At 37.1% G+C, this 18,025-nt stretch overlaps 1 long non-coding RNA gene across 1 annotated transcript in view; it reads left to right on the top strand.

The window, feature by feature from the left end:
* Positions 1-16,007, top strand: part of LOC142545061 (uncharacterized) — a 35,949-nt gene extending 19,942 nt beyond the window's left edge. The window contains exon 3 of the long non-coding RNA XR_012820215.1: positions 15,782-16,007. This is a non-coding gene — a long non-coding RNA (uncharacterized LOC142545061). The remainder of the gene's footprint in view (positions 1-15,781) is intronic.
* The last annotated feature ends 2,018 nt before the right edge of the window (positions 16,008-18,025 follow it).

Below are 18,025 nucleotides of genomic sequence, written 5' to 3' on the forward strand. Positions count from 1 at the left end.
TCAACTCCTTGATAACAAGAACGTCAGAACTCAAGTCTGATAGTACCCAACCAATCATGTTACGCCTAGCAGCATCGCTTACATGATTCCCTAGGTATCAAATGAAAGTGCCTGCAAGAACCATTCAATTATGGTTAGCGTACAGTACGATCCCTTCAACTCATATATCCCGACCAATTCGACAATCATTGGTATATCGAGAGCTGTCAATGAATCGATACTATGTGTCATGTTGTAGTTGCATCGATGGTGTAATCTATGAAACCCCTTTCATAATTGCCACCATACTCTGATCAGAGATTTCAAACTACATACACATGATATCACATAGGATATCCATACCCGAGGGTAAGCGGTGAATCCCCGACTACAATGCATCGACTTCTATTTGTTTCGACAGAACACCCAACCTTGCCACCTGATGACCCCTTGAGAGTCGGTAAACAAGTCAAAGTGTGGTGCTAGCACAAAGAGTCTCAATGTTGTCCCGGGTCATAAGAACCAATGGTGTACAACCATAAACTAGGACGTTTCCACTCGATAAGTGAGAACCACTTGAAAGTCCTTTATGGAGGGTTGTTCAGTGCACTCTACAAGGAGCACCTATCTGCATGCTCGGACATCACAATATCCCCTACCAATGAAACATGGTACTCACATCGCAGATACTAGTCTCGAACTCAAGCGGACTATATCCTTCTTAGCGGCGGCTGAATCGACTAGGAACTGTTTAGAATATACAGTATTCCAAATATGAGTTTCATGATACTCATCATATGAGCATCTCATATTCTTTCTACTATTTGTATATTCAAGGGCTTTATCTATGCAACTGGCATGGGTATACAGATAAAGAAATGCCAAAACAATAATTTCAAATATTATTAAAATAAAGATTGTTCATACATAGAGTTTAAACATGAACCCTTGGCAAACACTTGGCTCGACGGGCACCTACTCTAACAGTGTATGCGTGTTCTGTTAAAATTGATGAGCGAGTGGTTTATGCCGAGTTGATTGTTATTCCGATGGTTGCGTTTGATATTATACTTGGCATGGATTGGCTATCAACTTACCGTGCAGTGATTGATTGCGTTGCCAAGACTGTGAAATTTGCAGATGATGAAAATAAGGAAGGTATGCTCGCCAGTGCAGATACTTCGCTGGTCCTACCTTTTATTTCATGTCTTGAGGCTAAGAAGTTGTTGTGTAGAGGTTGTGATGGGTTTTTGGCTTCGATTGTGGATATGGATAGAATGATGAATTTGAATATTGATGATATTAATGTTGTGAGAGAGTTCCCTGATGTATTTGAGGATGATGTGCCGGGTTTACCGTCGGACAGAGATGTAGAGTTTGTGATCGATTTAGTCCCCGGGACGGTTCCTATTTCTAAAGCTCCGTACAGAATGGCACCGACAGAGATGACAGAGTTGAAGACGCAGTTGCAGGATCTACTGGATAAAGGTTTCATACGGCCGAGTTCTTCGCCTTGGGGAGCTTCGGTTCTTTTTGTCAAGAAGAAAGACGGGTCTTTGCGGCTGTGCATTGACTACAGGGAAATTAACAAACTGACGATTAAGAATAAATATCCGTTGCCACGAATAGATGATCTTTTTGATCAACCGCATGGGGCTACAGTGTTTTCAAAGATTGATCTGCGATCTGGCTATTACAAGTTGAAAGTTAAGGAGTCTGATATCCCTAAGACGGTTTTTCGGACCAGGTATGGTCATTACGAATTTCTTGTGATGTCGTTCGGTCTGACTAATGCTCCTTCAGTATTCATGGATCTTATGAACCGGGTGTTTAAGACGTATTTGGATAGCTTTGTCATTGTTTTCATCGATGATATATTGATTTATTCCAAGACCAGAGAGCTTCATGCAGAGCACCTCAGAGTCGTTGTTCAGTTGTTGAGAGAGAAAAGGCTGTATGCTAAGTTGAAGAAATGTGAGTTCTGGTTGGAGCAGATTTCTTTCTTAGGCCATATTGTCTCGAAGGATGGTATAGCTGTTGATCCAGTAAAAATCGAGGCGATACAGAAGTGGCCTATCCCTACCACTGTATCAGAGGTACGCAGTTTTCTTGGTTTGGCGGGTTATTATCGTCGTTTTATTTCATATTTTTCCGAGATTGCCCTGCCGTTAACCAATCTGACGAGGAAGACTGTGAAGTTTGAGTGGTCCAATGAATGTCAAAGTGGATTTCAAGAGTTGAAAGATAGGTTGACGACAGCTCCGATACTTGCATTGCCCAGTGGTTCAGAGGACTTTGTTGTTTATACTGATGCGTCGAAGAAGGGCCTCGGTGCATTGCTGATGCAACGTGGAAAGGTTATAGCCTATGCTTCTCGTCAGTTGAAGGACTACGAGAAAAACTATCCTACGCATGATCTGGAACTAGCAGCTGTGGTATTCGCCTTGAAAATCTGGAGACACTATTTATATGGCGAAAATTGTGAAATTTTCACGGACCACAAGAGTTTAAGGTACTTGTTTTCTCAGAAAGAACTAAATATGCGTCAGAGACGGTGGTTAGAGCTTGTCAAAGATTATGATGTGACGATTAGTTACCACCCTGGGAAAGCGAATGTTGTAGCGGATGCATTGAGCCGTAAGACAAGTTCTTCTTTGAGTTCTATGATCCCGAAACCGTTGTTGTTAGACTTGCAACGAGAAGAGATAACTTTGGTAGTACTAGGAACCATTGCTCGCTTTTCAGCGTTGATCATTCGGGCTACATTGACGGACAAAATCCGTAGAGAGCAGGCCAATGATGTACAGTTGACAGAGATGAGAGCCAGAGCAGAGGAGAGAGGTAATTCAGAGTATGGGATGAATAAAGATGGTTTGATGACATTCAGAGGCCGTATATGTATTCCTATTGGTGATGATATTCGGCGAGACGTCTTGACAGAGGCACATACCGCGCCATACTCGATACATCCAGGTAGTACCAAGATGTATCAGGATCTTCGTAGACTTTATTGGTGGCCAGATATGAAGAAGGATATTGCCATTTTTATTTCTCAGTGTCTCACTTGTCAGCAGGTGAAAATCGAACACCAGAAACCTGTTGGGACATTGCATTCATTGCCGATTCCTCAATGGAAATGAGAGCTCATTACAATGGACTTCGTGGTTGGTCTTCCCAAAATGCAGAAAGGTTATAACTCTATTTGGGTTATTATTGATCGGTTGACCAAGTCAGCGCATTTTCTTCCAGTCAAGACAACGTATTCCATGAACTAGTATGCCGAAGAATACATAGCAGAGATTTTCAGACATCATTGTGTTCCTGTGTCGATCGTGACCCTAGATTTACTTCAGAGTTTTGGATGAGTTTATATAGAGCCTTGGGTACACGGTTAGCATTCAGTACAACATATCATCCTCAGAGCGACGGTCAATCAGAGAGAGTTATTCAGATTTTAGAGGATATTGTGGGGACCCGGACGCTAATCATCTTCTTACTCATCTTTGGGAGTTAATTATCAATTAAGATAAATATGGTCTAAAAATTTTTCTTTTTTTAAAAATATAAGTGCGGAACGTAATGGAATTTAACTAATATACATCTCAGTATAAAAGTACAATAATGTACAACACTTATTCAAACTAGTCTAAGGTTCAACTACTAAATTTCAAGTATTAAACCAAGTCTACAACAAGTCCGGAATCACCACTCTAACTCATCTTCTCTCATCATCTTCTTGACCCCGATCCTGCCCCACCTGTTGTCATGCACACATACGAAACAAGACAACAGCCGGATACTCCGGTGAGAATAAATCCCAGTATAAAACATGGTAGACATGCATGTACACAATATAAATCATAAAGCATACTATCATGCATAAAATCAATAGCAATAGGTTTCATAGTCTATGGAACTAAATCAAAATAAGCATGCAGTAACAATGGGTTCCATAATCTCTGAAACCAAAATAATATAAACATGCAACTCAATTCAATTCATATCTTGACTCAACTCAACTTTAACTCTAGGGATCTCGGTGTGAATAAGACGTCACTATCTGTCACCTACCCTCCCAATCGGGGTGACTGTACGTCTTATTCCTAGACTTCGGCCCTGTCTGTATCAAATATCTACAATCGGAGTGACTCTGATCCGAAGCGTCGATACCACCGAACATCTAGTAATTTGGCGAATCTACCAAATGACTTTCCTATCTCAAATGCTTGAATATAAATCTATAAACAAAGCATAATCATAGAAACTGATAAACAACAATTCTAGTATGTGATTTTGTTGGGAAACTCAAATTGAATCTCATTTGAGTTGTGTCTTCCCAAAACAAAACATGAATTATACCTTTGTCTTCCCGGTCTGACGAAGACGAAGTCTTGTATTCCAATCTGTCCATACCCAGTCTGGCAATGACAATCACATAAATACAATATCAGTATATAATTCGATTCAAAACCTGTTCTGATCAATACTCAAATCAGTATATAATCTGATCCATATCTGAACAAGGTATCATCGAAATCATTACTGAATCTGATCACTCTAAATCAACTGATGTTTCGACGGCATAACAATACAGTTTTGATATCCCCGTCCATCTCAACATCACAGATATAATATCAGAATTCATAATCAGTATCAGTACAATTCATAATCTCAATATCTGTACACTTAAGATCAGTAACAACACAACTCTGATATCAAATCCCAATCAATATCTTTCAAAAATCATAACAATTGTATAAACAGTCTATTCTTTAATCTGACTTCAATTATACAATGTCTACTGTAGCAGAAACACTATATTTGATTCATATTAAATTCCTACAATATCATGAATTCAAATCATGTCTAAACGTAACAAAACTTAAGTCCAGTTGTAGCCTGCGTCGATAGGAATTCAGTACTGTAATCGGATTCAAAAACAGACGGACGGATTTTACGTGACATTCAATTTCTCACCCGAGAGAACGTGGAGCTTCATCCCTCGTTTCTTTCCTTTTTAATCTGGAGGGTTTGCATGTAGGTATATATATATATACATATGCTGCATGATATAAGGGCAAGTGGCATCGTGCATGTTCTGCACGTTGTGCACGCACAAAGTCGCGCATATGCGCCGGTAGTTCGAACCAGCATTCTGTCAGCTCGCGCATATGCGCCATCTACGTCGCGCATATGCGCGAAAGGTTCTGCCTTCCTCGCGCATGTGCGCCCAACACGTCGCGCATGTGCGCGAGGACTTCTCCTTACATCTCATGTCAAATCTTCTTTCGGCTCTCTCGGTCTGATCCGTTCCGTCTATAATTATCTCAATTAATAAATAAATCATTTCATATTAATCTCATATTACAGTAATAAAATCTCGGGCCTTACATTTCTCCCCCTCTTAGATCTGAGTTCGTCCTCGAACTCGCAATTAATCAATTCAGACATATCAGAAGAAATGTACACAGAGTTTAAATCAGAAACTTATCTCAATGAATCCATTCTGAAATCTTAATCTCATGACAAATTCTGTCTTTCAGATAATCTCTTTGATGCCCTGTCAACTTACTGTATTTTCAATAATAGAATAGTCTTCATTCTGAAATATCTTTCTTGTACGGATCTCTGATTCTAAATTGGAATAATAATTCAAGAGCATAATATATTAATACCCTTCGAAATAACTCTGACAGAATCAATCTCACAATACTGGCTATACTACATCCGTATATACCAATCAACAGCTCATATCATCAGCTGTTATCAAATCTGTTTATCCCAGTCAAGGATTTACTCAATCTTCGGCTTCAATTACCAATCGTCACCATCCGACGTCGGCATATTAAGTCTGTTCATTCGAAGCTGGTTTTCATTCTTTCCTGAATCAGCTTCATTTTCTTTATCAGATTTCTGCTTTTATCAAATTCAATCTCAGATATCATCGTAATATCATTCCCATTCAGAGGAAATCCGCAATACTCACTGTACAATGTCTCATCTGTAGCTATCTCAATACTCGTTTGATAGCTATCATTATACAATAATTCATATAGTGACAATATGTCATGTCAATTAGTGCTAACATCCAACACTATAACTCCATAAATATCTTTTAATATCTGGATAGTACGTTCTGGCTATCTGTCAGTCGGTGGATAATATATGAATGAGTTCATGGTATGTTCTGCCAGAATTACAAACTCAATCAAAATTCACAATCTGATATAATCTATTTCAACATTCTGATCAATCTGACCATTTATTTGACATCGATCTTTGTCATCTGGTCATGTTTGTACGTCATCTTGTACAAACTAATAGATATAGATTGAACAATCTGTCAATCACAATCATATCATATCACAATCTGGAAAGTATTATAGTGATCTCATTACGAAATTCATCGAATTATACTCCCCATGTCTAGTCAGAAATATACCAATTCTGTAATAACTCTTCTGATTTCTATCTTTCTATCTTCATTTATTGGCGATTCAGACATTTCAGTACAAATTCTGTCAACATTTCAGTACAATTCTGTCACAACTGATTTAATCTGTCTATGTCAAAACTATCTGTTCAAATATCATACATTCTCATTCACCAAAATGAAACCGAATCTACTATGGTGCATTTCGGACACTACCTGTCATTTCAGATTCGAACTATTTGGTACACACAAATCAGTTAATAATATAAATTAAAAAAAATACCTACCTGGTATTCGGTTCTGACTATCGATATCAAATTCTGTCGTGCAAATCTGACACTTTTGACATCATACGATAATCATTCTCATACAGTAAAAATCACATATCTGTCACTCTGATCGATGCTCTGCTCTGATTATCGAAATTAAGTTCTGAACATTCTGGTTAATTCTCTGAACTGCCGAAATTCTCGAATTCAGCTCTGATTCGATTTGAATAATCTGTATCAAATATTTATCTTGAAGCTAACAATTCACAAGTAGTTCAAAACATAATCGGATAAGATAATCTGCCAACTCAGACAAAATAAATTTCTGACATTTCTGAAATTTCTGATCTTTCTGATATCGATATCGTTCTCAGTCACTGATCACAATCTCAAATGTGTCAAAATCAATCGGTATATTAAATTCAAATATCGCTTATTCTGAATACAGTCTGTTTCAAGCAAGATTCTTATCTGAATAATTTCTGTATACAATAATCACAGTTCTCAGAGTATTCAATACAATCTTCAGATATTCGATTCAATCAATCAGATGCTGCAAATATAACAAAATATCATAGATACAACGAGCATGAAATCATCAGAATATCTCTGAATATACTGAAACATGCCATAGAGAAACACTAAATCAAATGTAACTCCTGGCCAGTACTCTTAATACTGATCTTTCAATTCTTTCAATTCATGCAGTGACATTCTGTACATTCAATATCATTCTGTACTGAATTCTAAAACACAAACAGTACCTGGTATCAATTCAATTCTGAAATCTATCTTCCTGATATAAAGCAAATCCAAAATCTTATCTAGGAAGACGTCAACCAACTCGTACATCACTTGGCAAATCTCCCCTTACTAGGCTCGATTTCAGCATGTCTACTGAATACATAAGGATACCATCTGCTCCTTTCTGTATCAATCGAGTCATAAACAATACAGATATCAAAGGAATTCTAGATCTAGAATCCTTACCGTGGAATTTCTACTCATCAGCCCTATCTGGTCTGAATCTTATATTTTTCTGGAAAGAATCTACAATAGTTCTGTACTTGTTCAGCATATTAATATCAATAAGGCGGTCAAATCAGAAACACAAGTACATCATAATCTAACTCGACCTCATTCTCATCTTACTGTAGTATACAATATTTCACAGAAATCTCTGATATCAATCTTTCTTTCCCAAAAGTAAGGGAATCAATACTACAGTACAAACAGACTCAACAGATACAGCATATCTCAATGCAACTCAGTCAAAGATCATCGTAGGGAATGCATTAGTATATATCAATACCTATGCAATATAATCATAAAAGAACAGTACCTGCCACTATATCATCAAGTGTGTCCTGTGTCTGCTCCTCGGTCTTCTGCTCCCTAAAATCTTCGGGAACTTCTTCTGAGGACAAACTCTAACAAAGTGTCCCGGCTGTCTACAAATATGGCAACTACCAGTCACTCCCTGGCATTGCTCTGTGGGATGTCTCCCTCCGCAAATCCTACAATACACTCTAGTATAACTTGGGCTGGAACCACTGGAGCTAGATGAATCGCTCAGTCCGCTCCCTAACTTCTTAAACTGTTTCTTTCGAGCTTTCAGTAAATCTTGCTTTCCACTCGTACTACCTTTATCAAATCTAAGAGGGAGTTGCTTTGTCGGGAGTTGAATCACATCTAACCTTTCTCGTTGTCGAATCAGACTCACCTCAGCTCTCTTTGCCCTACTCAAAGTATCAGCAAAATGGTAAGGTCGTTACATATTTATCAATGCAACTATTTCTGAATTCAATCCTTTGATGAACTGCTCAGCTACAGCTTCATCATTTCCAGTTATCTGAGGAACAAAATGCAGTAGAGTAGAGAATTTAGCAACATATTCTTCAATATTCAGTTGGCCTTGTCTCAAATTCTCAAACTCTGCTCTTTTGTCTTCTCGGTATGAAACTGAGAAAAATCTTCGATAGAATTCATCTTTGAAGACTTCCCACATGATCACAGTACCACGTTGTTCTAATATTCCTTTGATTGTAATCCACCAACTTCTGGCAGCCTCTCGTAACTGGTGGAATATCAGTTCAATTCTCTGTTCATCTGAATACTTAAGCAAATCAAACAACAGTTCTATGTCATCTAACCAATTCTGACACTCTTCAGACATCTCAGTACCCCTCAAAATCGGCGGTTGAAACGACTGAAATTTCTTCAACTGTATTTCCATCGGAGTTTCTGATATATCTATCTGTTCAACCGAAGTACTGCCCCGTTCTGGAATTCTTCTAGGAGGTATATCTGATTATCAAAACCATTAGTAACCCAAGTACTACAAACCTGTTCCATTCTTTCTCGGATCATCTTACTGCTGATCATGAATCAGATCTGATTCATACTCAATAATACATAATACCAACTCAAATCGGATAATCAGGTAAACATGTATTTCAAATCAGTAAATCATAGTATCATGCTAGCACACATAATGTAAATCAACATTAAAATAAATCTCATGCTAGCAATCACATGCAAGGAAAGAAAACTCAATATGCCCCGATCATTCTATTCTATCTCAGTCTAAAGGATCTATCGCTCTGATACCACCTGTTGTGGGGACCCGGACGCTAATCATCTTCTTACTCATCTTTGGGAGTTAATTATCAATTAAGATAAACATGGTCTAAAAATTTATCTTTTTTAAAAAATATAAGTGCGGAACGTAATGGAATTTAACTAATATACATCTCAGTATAAAAGTACAATAATGTACAACACTTATTCAAACTAGTCTAAGGTTCAACTACTAAATTTCAAGTATTAAACCAAGTCTACAACAAGTCCGGAATCACCACTCTAACTCATCTTCTCTCATCATCTTCTTGACCCCGATCCTGCCCCACCTGTTGTCATGCACACATACAAAACAAGACAACAGCCGGATACTTCGGTGAGAATAAATCCCAGTATAAAACATGGTAGACATGCATGTACACAATATAAATCATAAAGCATACTATCATGCATAAAATCAATAGCAATAGGTTTCATAGTCTATGGAACTAAATCAAAATAAGCATGCAGTAACAATGGGTTCCATAATCTCTGAAACCAAAATAAAATTAACATGCAACTCAATTCAATTCATATCCTGACTCAACTCAACTTTAACTCTAGGGATCCCGGTGTGAATAAGACGTCACTAGTCTGTCACCTACCCTCCCAATCGGGGTGACTGTACGTCTTATTCCTAGACTTCGGCCCTGTCTGTATCGAATATCTACAATCGGAGTGACTCTGATCCGAAGCGTCGATACCACCGAACATCTAGTAATTTGGCGAATCTACCAAATGACTTTCCTATCTCAAATGCTTGAATATAAATCTATAAACAAAGCATAATCATAGAAAAAGATAAACAACAATTCTAGTATGTGATTTTGTTGGGAAACTCAAATTGAATCTCATTTGAGTTGTGTCTTCCCAAAACAAAACATGAATTATACCTTTGTCTTCCCGGTCTGACGAAGACGAAGTCTTGTATTCCAATCTGTCCATACCCAGTCTGGCAATGACAATCACATTAATACAATATCAGTATATAATTCGATTCAAAACCTGTTCTGATCAATACTCAAATCAGTATATAATCTGATCCATATCTGATGCGATCCCGCCCACGAGATCTTTAATTTTTCCCGATCTTTGAAACAAGTAATTGATAGGTGTAAAAATCGCCTCTAGATCACGCGGTCTAGCAACAATTCATCAACGATAGAAACAATCTCGTTCAACAGAACCTCCAAAGAACCCGTCCTTGGCAACCCTCGTGATATTCGATTGACAAACGCCACAAAAGATAAATCTTTTGATAAGTTTGATTTGATACAACGCAAAAAGTTATAACGAAACTTAATCTTGTTTTTGAGAGAATTCTCAAAGAAAGTTTTTATAAACTCAATCAATAATGAACAAAAGTTGTTTTCAATCAATAAAATTCGTCTATATATTGATACCAAATCAAAAAGATATGAAATCTACTTGCCAAGATAATAAAAACTCTAAAATAGGAAAGTAGGATTCTTCCCGAAACTGACTCGCGCTCGGGCGGTCAAATATTACCGCTCGAGCGCCAAGGCTTCTGTACTACTCGCGCTCGGACAGTAAGTATGGCGCTCGGGCGGTAATATTTGACCGCTCGGGCGCCGATGCTGCTGGACTCAACTTCATCTATCACTTGAATAATGTTCTTGTGACTTCCAAACTCACTTCCATGCATCAAAAACCCTCCAGCACTTTGCACCTCGCTTGTAAGACCTTCTTCATTGCTCATAAGTCCGTGCAATGCTTCCTTGAACTTCTTCAATCGTCCCCTCGTGATTGGTCCCTCCGGCAACTCCAAAGGGTCCCATGCTTTCCTTGGCGCCTGACCATCCGTGTTCGCATCATCCTCCCCTTCTTGAAAAGGATTTGTCCTCAAATCTTTGATACCTACACAAAAACGAAGCAAGTTAGTAATAACAAGAATTGTATGACTAATATGCTTACCTTTAAACTCAAGTTTGTAGGTGCTATCGCCCACACGCGACATCAACGTTTCGATCCCTAACTCCATGGCAGCATTCACCATCAACTCATCAACATCAACATATACCAAATAGTAAAAGGCACCAAATGATAAAATATGATTAAGTATCACAAAAATCAGATTTCTCCCCTTCTTAGACCTAGTCAACACCAAAATAATATCCACACACGTGTACGACCATAGTTCACTAGGAATAAGATATAACTGATGCCTGACATATGAATACACTCGACATGTCATTCTCCTGTATGTAATGCATATACCCCAATCACACTCAACATGTCGTTTCATGTGCAACCAACACATAAAATCATTCATTTTATCAAAGGTAAAACACCACTATATGCATCACTAGTACGTAACTCATGCAATGAATGTAGAATGACGAATTTATTCTCCTTAAAATTGTACTCATTATGAACATAAAAATTCTTATGTTCGATGCATGATTCACAATTCCACCCAATAGACCTCCTCATATGCAACCATAGTAAAAATTCATGCATCCTATCAATGACCCTATTTACTTCATGGCTACCAATCAAACAAAGGTCATGCGCCTCAATATCAAACAGAAACTCATGCAATAGGTGTGTGATGAAAATTTTATTCTCTTTAAACATGTATTCATCATAAACAAAGAAATAAGCATCTTCATCCCTGCACCTCTCAAAACCATAACCAAACAAATATAAATCATGCAAATAGGACACAGTAAATGTACTATCCATGCAATCATTTAACTCATCACATGAATTTAATTCTAATGCACACAAGTCATTGCCATGACAAAGCCTCATCAATTTGACAATCTTTGAACACTCAAAATAACTAACATTTGAATTTAATTCATGCATTATATCACCATCCTCAACGCTGTGACTCCCTGACAAAATCGTCATCTCATCGTTAGACCATTTGGACATCACACTTTCAACACTCACCCCAAATTCTTGAGCACAACACAGCAATGAACTAAGATAAGGACTAAAGTCATACCTGCTTACCTCACGGTGATTGCTCTCAACGCCAAATGGATCATCCCATTGCATTTTTACACCTTCCACATTTGCTCGTCTCCTCATCACAACTTCATCAAAGATATAATATCAGAATTCATAATCAGTATCAGTACAATTCATAATCTCAATATCTGTACACTTAAGATCAGTAACAACACAACTCTGATATCAAATCCCAATCAATATCTTTCAAAAATCATAACAATTGTATAAACAGTCTATTCTTTAATCTGACTTCAATTATACAATGTCTACTGTAGCAGAAACACTATATCTGATTCATATTCAATTCTGACAATATCATGAATTCAAATCATGTCTAAACATAACAAAACTTACGTCCAGTTTTAGCCTGCGTCGGTAGGAATTCAGTACTGTAATCGGATTCAAAAACAGACGGACGAATTTTACGTGACATTCAATTTCTCACCCGAGAGAACTTGGAGCTTTATCCCTCGTTTCTTTCCTTTTTAATCTGGAGGGTTTGCATGTAGGTATATATATATATACATATGCTACATGATACAAGGGCAAGTGGCATCGTGCATGTTCTGCACAAAGTCGCGCATATGCGCCGGTAGTTCGAACCAGCAATCTGTCAGCTCGCGCATATGCGCCATCTACGTCGCGCATATGCGCCAAACATTCTGCCCATCCCGCGCATGTGCTCCATCTACGTCGTGCATATGCGCGAAAGGTTCTGCCTTCCTCGCGCATGTGCGCTCAACACGTCGTGCATGTGCGCGAGGACTTCTCCTTACATCTCATGTCAAATCTTCTTTTGGCTCTCCCGATTTGATCCTTCCGTATATAATTATCTCAATTAATAAATAAATCATTTCAGATTAATCTCAGATTACAGTAATAAAATCTCGGGCCTTACAGATATGCTCAGAGCTTGTACTATCGACTATCCTGGTAGTTGGGATTCCAAATTGCCTCTTGTTGAGTTCACGTACAATAACAGTTACCAAACGACGATTGGCATGGCACCGTATGAAGCACTTTATGGCAGAAAGTGTAGATCCCCCTTATATTGGGATGAGATTGGTGAGAGAAAGATGTTGGGTCCAGAGTTGGTCCAACAGTCAATTGATGTTGTTGCTGTTATTCAAGAAAGGATGAAGACAGCACATTCAAGACAGAAGAGTGATGCTGATGTAAGACGTAGGCCGTTGCAGTTTCAGGTTGGAGATCATGTGTTCTTAAAGATTGCACCTCTTAAAGGTGTGATGCGGTTTGGAAAAAAGGGAAAGTTGAGTCCAAGGTTTATTGGCCCATTTGAGATAATGGACAGAGTTGGTGATCGAGCTTACAGATTAGCCTTACCACCAGATCTTGATAGAGTTCACAATGTTTTTCATGTCTCCATGCTCAGGAAGTATATTGCGAATCCTTCCCATGTTCTTCGTCACAATCCATTGGATTTGACGCCAAATTTGACGTACCAAGAGATTCCAATCCAAATTCTGGATCGCAAAGTTAAAGTATTGAGAAACAAAGAGATCGGCATTGTTAAAGTCCTTTGGACAAATCAATTGATTGAAGAAGCCACGTGGGAACCATGGGATGAGATGAAATGAAAGTATCCTGAGTTGTTTACGCAGTGATGTCAATTTCGGGGACGAAACTCCTTTAAGGAGAGGAGATTGTAATATCCAAGCTTGGTGAACGGTACGGTTTAAGATTTCTTATGTTTATGGACTATTTGGTTAAGTTTAAGTATAGTTTAGATGTTAAGAATTCGGATTTATGATTTATGGTATTGTTGATTATAAATGTTGTGTAGTCATAGTGTAGCGTCATTGCGATTTAATTCATTATCATTTGTATGTTGAGCCAATTGGTATGAGACAAATTGTAGTTGTTAGATAAGACATAGTGGTGCAACTTTCTTGCTGATAGTGTTGCCTAATTATGAGGAGAAGCGACGTTGCGATTCGATTTAGTTGCAAAGAGTATATTGTTGGCTACAGAGGAGAGTGCACCCGCGGTCCATTATGCAGTGCACCTGCGGTGATTGGACAGAAGAATCAGTGCACCCGCACTGGAAAAGAGACCGCACCCGCGGTGTTTGGGCAGAACCTTCAGCGCACCCGCGGTCTGTTGAGCAGCGCACCTGCGGTCTGTTGAGCAGCGCACCCGCGGTCGTCGCCTTTGGATTTTCGGAAGTTGTACAGATTGCTTAGCGCACCCGCAGTATGAACTGTAGCCCACCCGCGGTCGTGAACAGTAAAGTCGTGTTTTCGAGATTTAAGTGATTAAATACAAGAGTTTGCCTCATTTTCACTCATTTCCATCCATTCTTCTCAGTTATTCATCTCAAGGGATACCTAGGGTTCTCAATTTCTTTCTTTTCTTCCTTTGATTCAAGCTTCTTGTTGGGTATTTGAAGTGAGAACAAGATCATTGTGGGTTCAAGGAGCTAAGGTAAGCTTGTGGTTTAGTTATTCTTGGATTATGGTGTTGGAGAAATTATGGGATTCATTATTGTGTTGTTTTTATCGGTTTTATGGTATGGTTGTTTGATTATTGGGTTGTTGATGGTGCAATACATGGTTTATTGTTGTAGGTTTTGTACCAAGAGATTAGATTCAAGCTTTCTATTGGTTGTAAGTAGAATTCATTCCTTGTGCTCACATGAAGTATATGTATTGTATTTCAATGGTTTTAACATGCTATTCCCTTCCATTTGATTCATGTTATGTGTAGAATATACTTTGTTGTATATTAGAGGCATTTTTATGTCTCAGTTACGTAAAAGGGAATGCAAAGGAAAGAGTATGCAAAGTGTTTGTTTTAATGTCCAAGAGAGAGTTCAAATTGATTTATTTGATTGATAAAGAGATAGTCAGAGATTGCATGCAATTAGTTGATCAACGACCATAGGCTTATATCCCAACAGAGTAATCGATTTATATCGATGGGATATAGGTACAGAGACAGAGATACTATTGAAATATCAATCCATCAGATAAAAGAATAATTCCATCGTTATGTTAATGTTCTACTATATTATTCATGTTTAAAGAGTTAGATGATATTTAATGATTTCAAAGCATGTTTTACAGAGTATGATATGTATACATTGTTATGTAAGAGTTTCACTTGCTGAGTTTTATACTCATTTCAGTTATTTCATGTGATGCGGATAAGAGTGACGGGCCAGGACGTTTATTCGAGCCGAGGTCATATGCATAGAAGATGGAAGGAAGAAGGCTATTTTGTTAGCATTGTTGGACATGATAAAAATGATATTTTTTATTTTGATGCAACACTTATTTGATCATGTATATACTTTTGATTGTTTAAATTGAAAATGTGTTTATGTCAAGAAATTTTAAATCCTTCCTCCCTTCAAATAAATTTTAGAAAAATTTCGCTGTTATTTTATGAAATCGGTCAGAGGTGTTACATAATTTGCGTCGATCGTGTGATTATTGGAATTCCTAATTTGATTTGATAGATTTCTGTCGAATCTTAGAATTTTAGTTAATTGCGCCGAGTCTCAGTAATTCAGAATTTGATTTGGGAGAATTGTGCTGAGTAACAGAATTTGGGAGAATTGCGCCGAGTCTAAGTCGAATCTATGTTTTTTCTTTCTATATTGAATTGTTTTATGTATATTATATCTGATAATGTTTGTAATTAATTGCAGATATTAAACTCTGGTAGCTCATTTAATTACAAATTCTGTACAACGACATTTGAAAAGGTAATTTCAATAATTCTTATATTTTAATTGTATTATTTATGTTTTATTAATGTAATTATAATTTTTTTCGGTTGCATTATACTATTTTATATAATTTTGTTATATTTTATATTTTTAATATTAATTATGTTTTATATTTCTCACAAACATGGATACTGTCAGTGTAGAACCCGAAAATCAGATTACGTATAACCCATGCATAATTGTTACTATTTAAATTAAAAATGAATTTTTATAAATATATGAGGTGTTTAATTCTTTTTTGTAATTGTTAAGTCATGATTATTTATATTAAAAGTAGATGTTTAGTTTTATCTTTTCAGGATAAATACGCGAGGCTGGACCGGAGTTTGGAGATTAGAGATAAGATTATAATAAGAAAAAAAAATATTCCTAAATTTAATTTAAATCAAGGAATAATTTAATTTAAAGAAAAAGAATGTTTTAGGATTTAATAAATTAATTGGAGCTAAGTTATTAAATAAGTTATTTTAGATTCAATATTTAATTAAAGTTTAAATTAAAATGTGTAAACAAATTTGGGATGAATTAATCTAAGTATAATATATTCAAGAAATTAAATATAGCATTTAAATACTTAAATTTTAAACCATGCAATGCCATGCAAGATTTTATTCTAAATAATGTGTTAATTCACTAAAATGTATAATGGGTATTTAAAACCTTAAACAATTAAAATGCAAAGTTTAAATAATAATATACCATGCAAATGAGTAATAATTTCGGTAAAGAGAATTCAAAAGTGTAGTAAATCCATTCAAGTCACACTCAAATAGCCTTTAAGGTGAATACAATTCCTCACCTTTAATTCATTAGTTATTAGTAAATTCAAACACAATAATACACCTTAATTCTTTCTCAATCCATCATGCTAGCAAATAAACGTGTATAGGCTGCAAGAATAAGAAAAGAATCGGTCAGCCAAGAGAAGAAGAAGCATTTCAAATTCCTTCAACTTCTTGACTTGTAAGCCCCAACTTAATGTATATTATGGCACCTTTAACACCTCCTATAACACTCATATTCAGTGTCTAGCAAACCCACACTCTCACTGTAATGCCCGAGATTTAATTACTGTAATCAGACGTTGATTAATTGATAGAATTGAAGTTGTAGGAGCTCGATTGGAGAACCGGGCGTCAGCACAATGCAAGATCAATATTTGTACAGAACTGTTGGTGCCCGAGCGGTAGAAAAGGACCGCCCGAGCGCCAATGCACCAAAAAAGCATGTTTTGGGCAGAAAGTGTGGCGCCCGAGCGGTAGTTAATGACCGCCCGAGCGCCAGTGTTCAGCAAGAATATTTTGTGGACAGAACGTCTGGCGCCCGAGCAGTAGTTTTTGACCGTCCGAGCGCTAGAGCATCACAAGCCGATTAACCGAACAGAGTGTTCGGCGCCCGAGCGGTAATTTTTGACCGCCCGAGCGCCAACCATAATTGAAGAAGAGTGTGCCACGTATCTTACACATGCACAAGATATATATATAAGTTTCCTTCTTTCAGATCAGTAAAAACGAAGAAAGGAACGAGAAATCTTTTAGAAAATCCTTACGCCTTTATATTCTGATCCGTCTGTTTGATTTGGAATCCGACTTCAGTACTGTGTTCCTATCGATGCAGGCTATAAATGGACGTAAGTTTTACTACGTTTTGATATGTCTTGAAATTATGATATTGGGGGAATTGTGATTTGACTGATATATTGTGTTTTTGGTATACTGATCAGTATATAATTGAAGTCAGATCGAAGAACGGACAATTTATATAATTGTTATGATTTTCGGAAGTAATATGATCGAGATTGTACAGATTTGATATTATGATATTTTATTATTGAAGATTATGATTAGTATTGATATCGATTATGAGTTGTGGTATTATATATGTGATGTTGAGGTTGACGGGGTTATCAAGACTGTATTGTTATGCCGTCGAAACATCAGTAGATTGATTTTGATCAGATTCAGTATTGATTGAGATTGTATCATGATA

Source organism: Primulina tabacum, chromosome 5 (genome assembly GCF_025594145.1).
Source record: "Primulina tabacum isolate GXHZ01 chromosome 5, ASM2559414v2, whole genome shotgun sequence".
Lineage (NCBI taxonomy): Eukaryota > Viridiplantae > Streptophyta > Magnoliopsida > Lamiales > Gesneriaceae > Primulina > Primulina tabacum.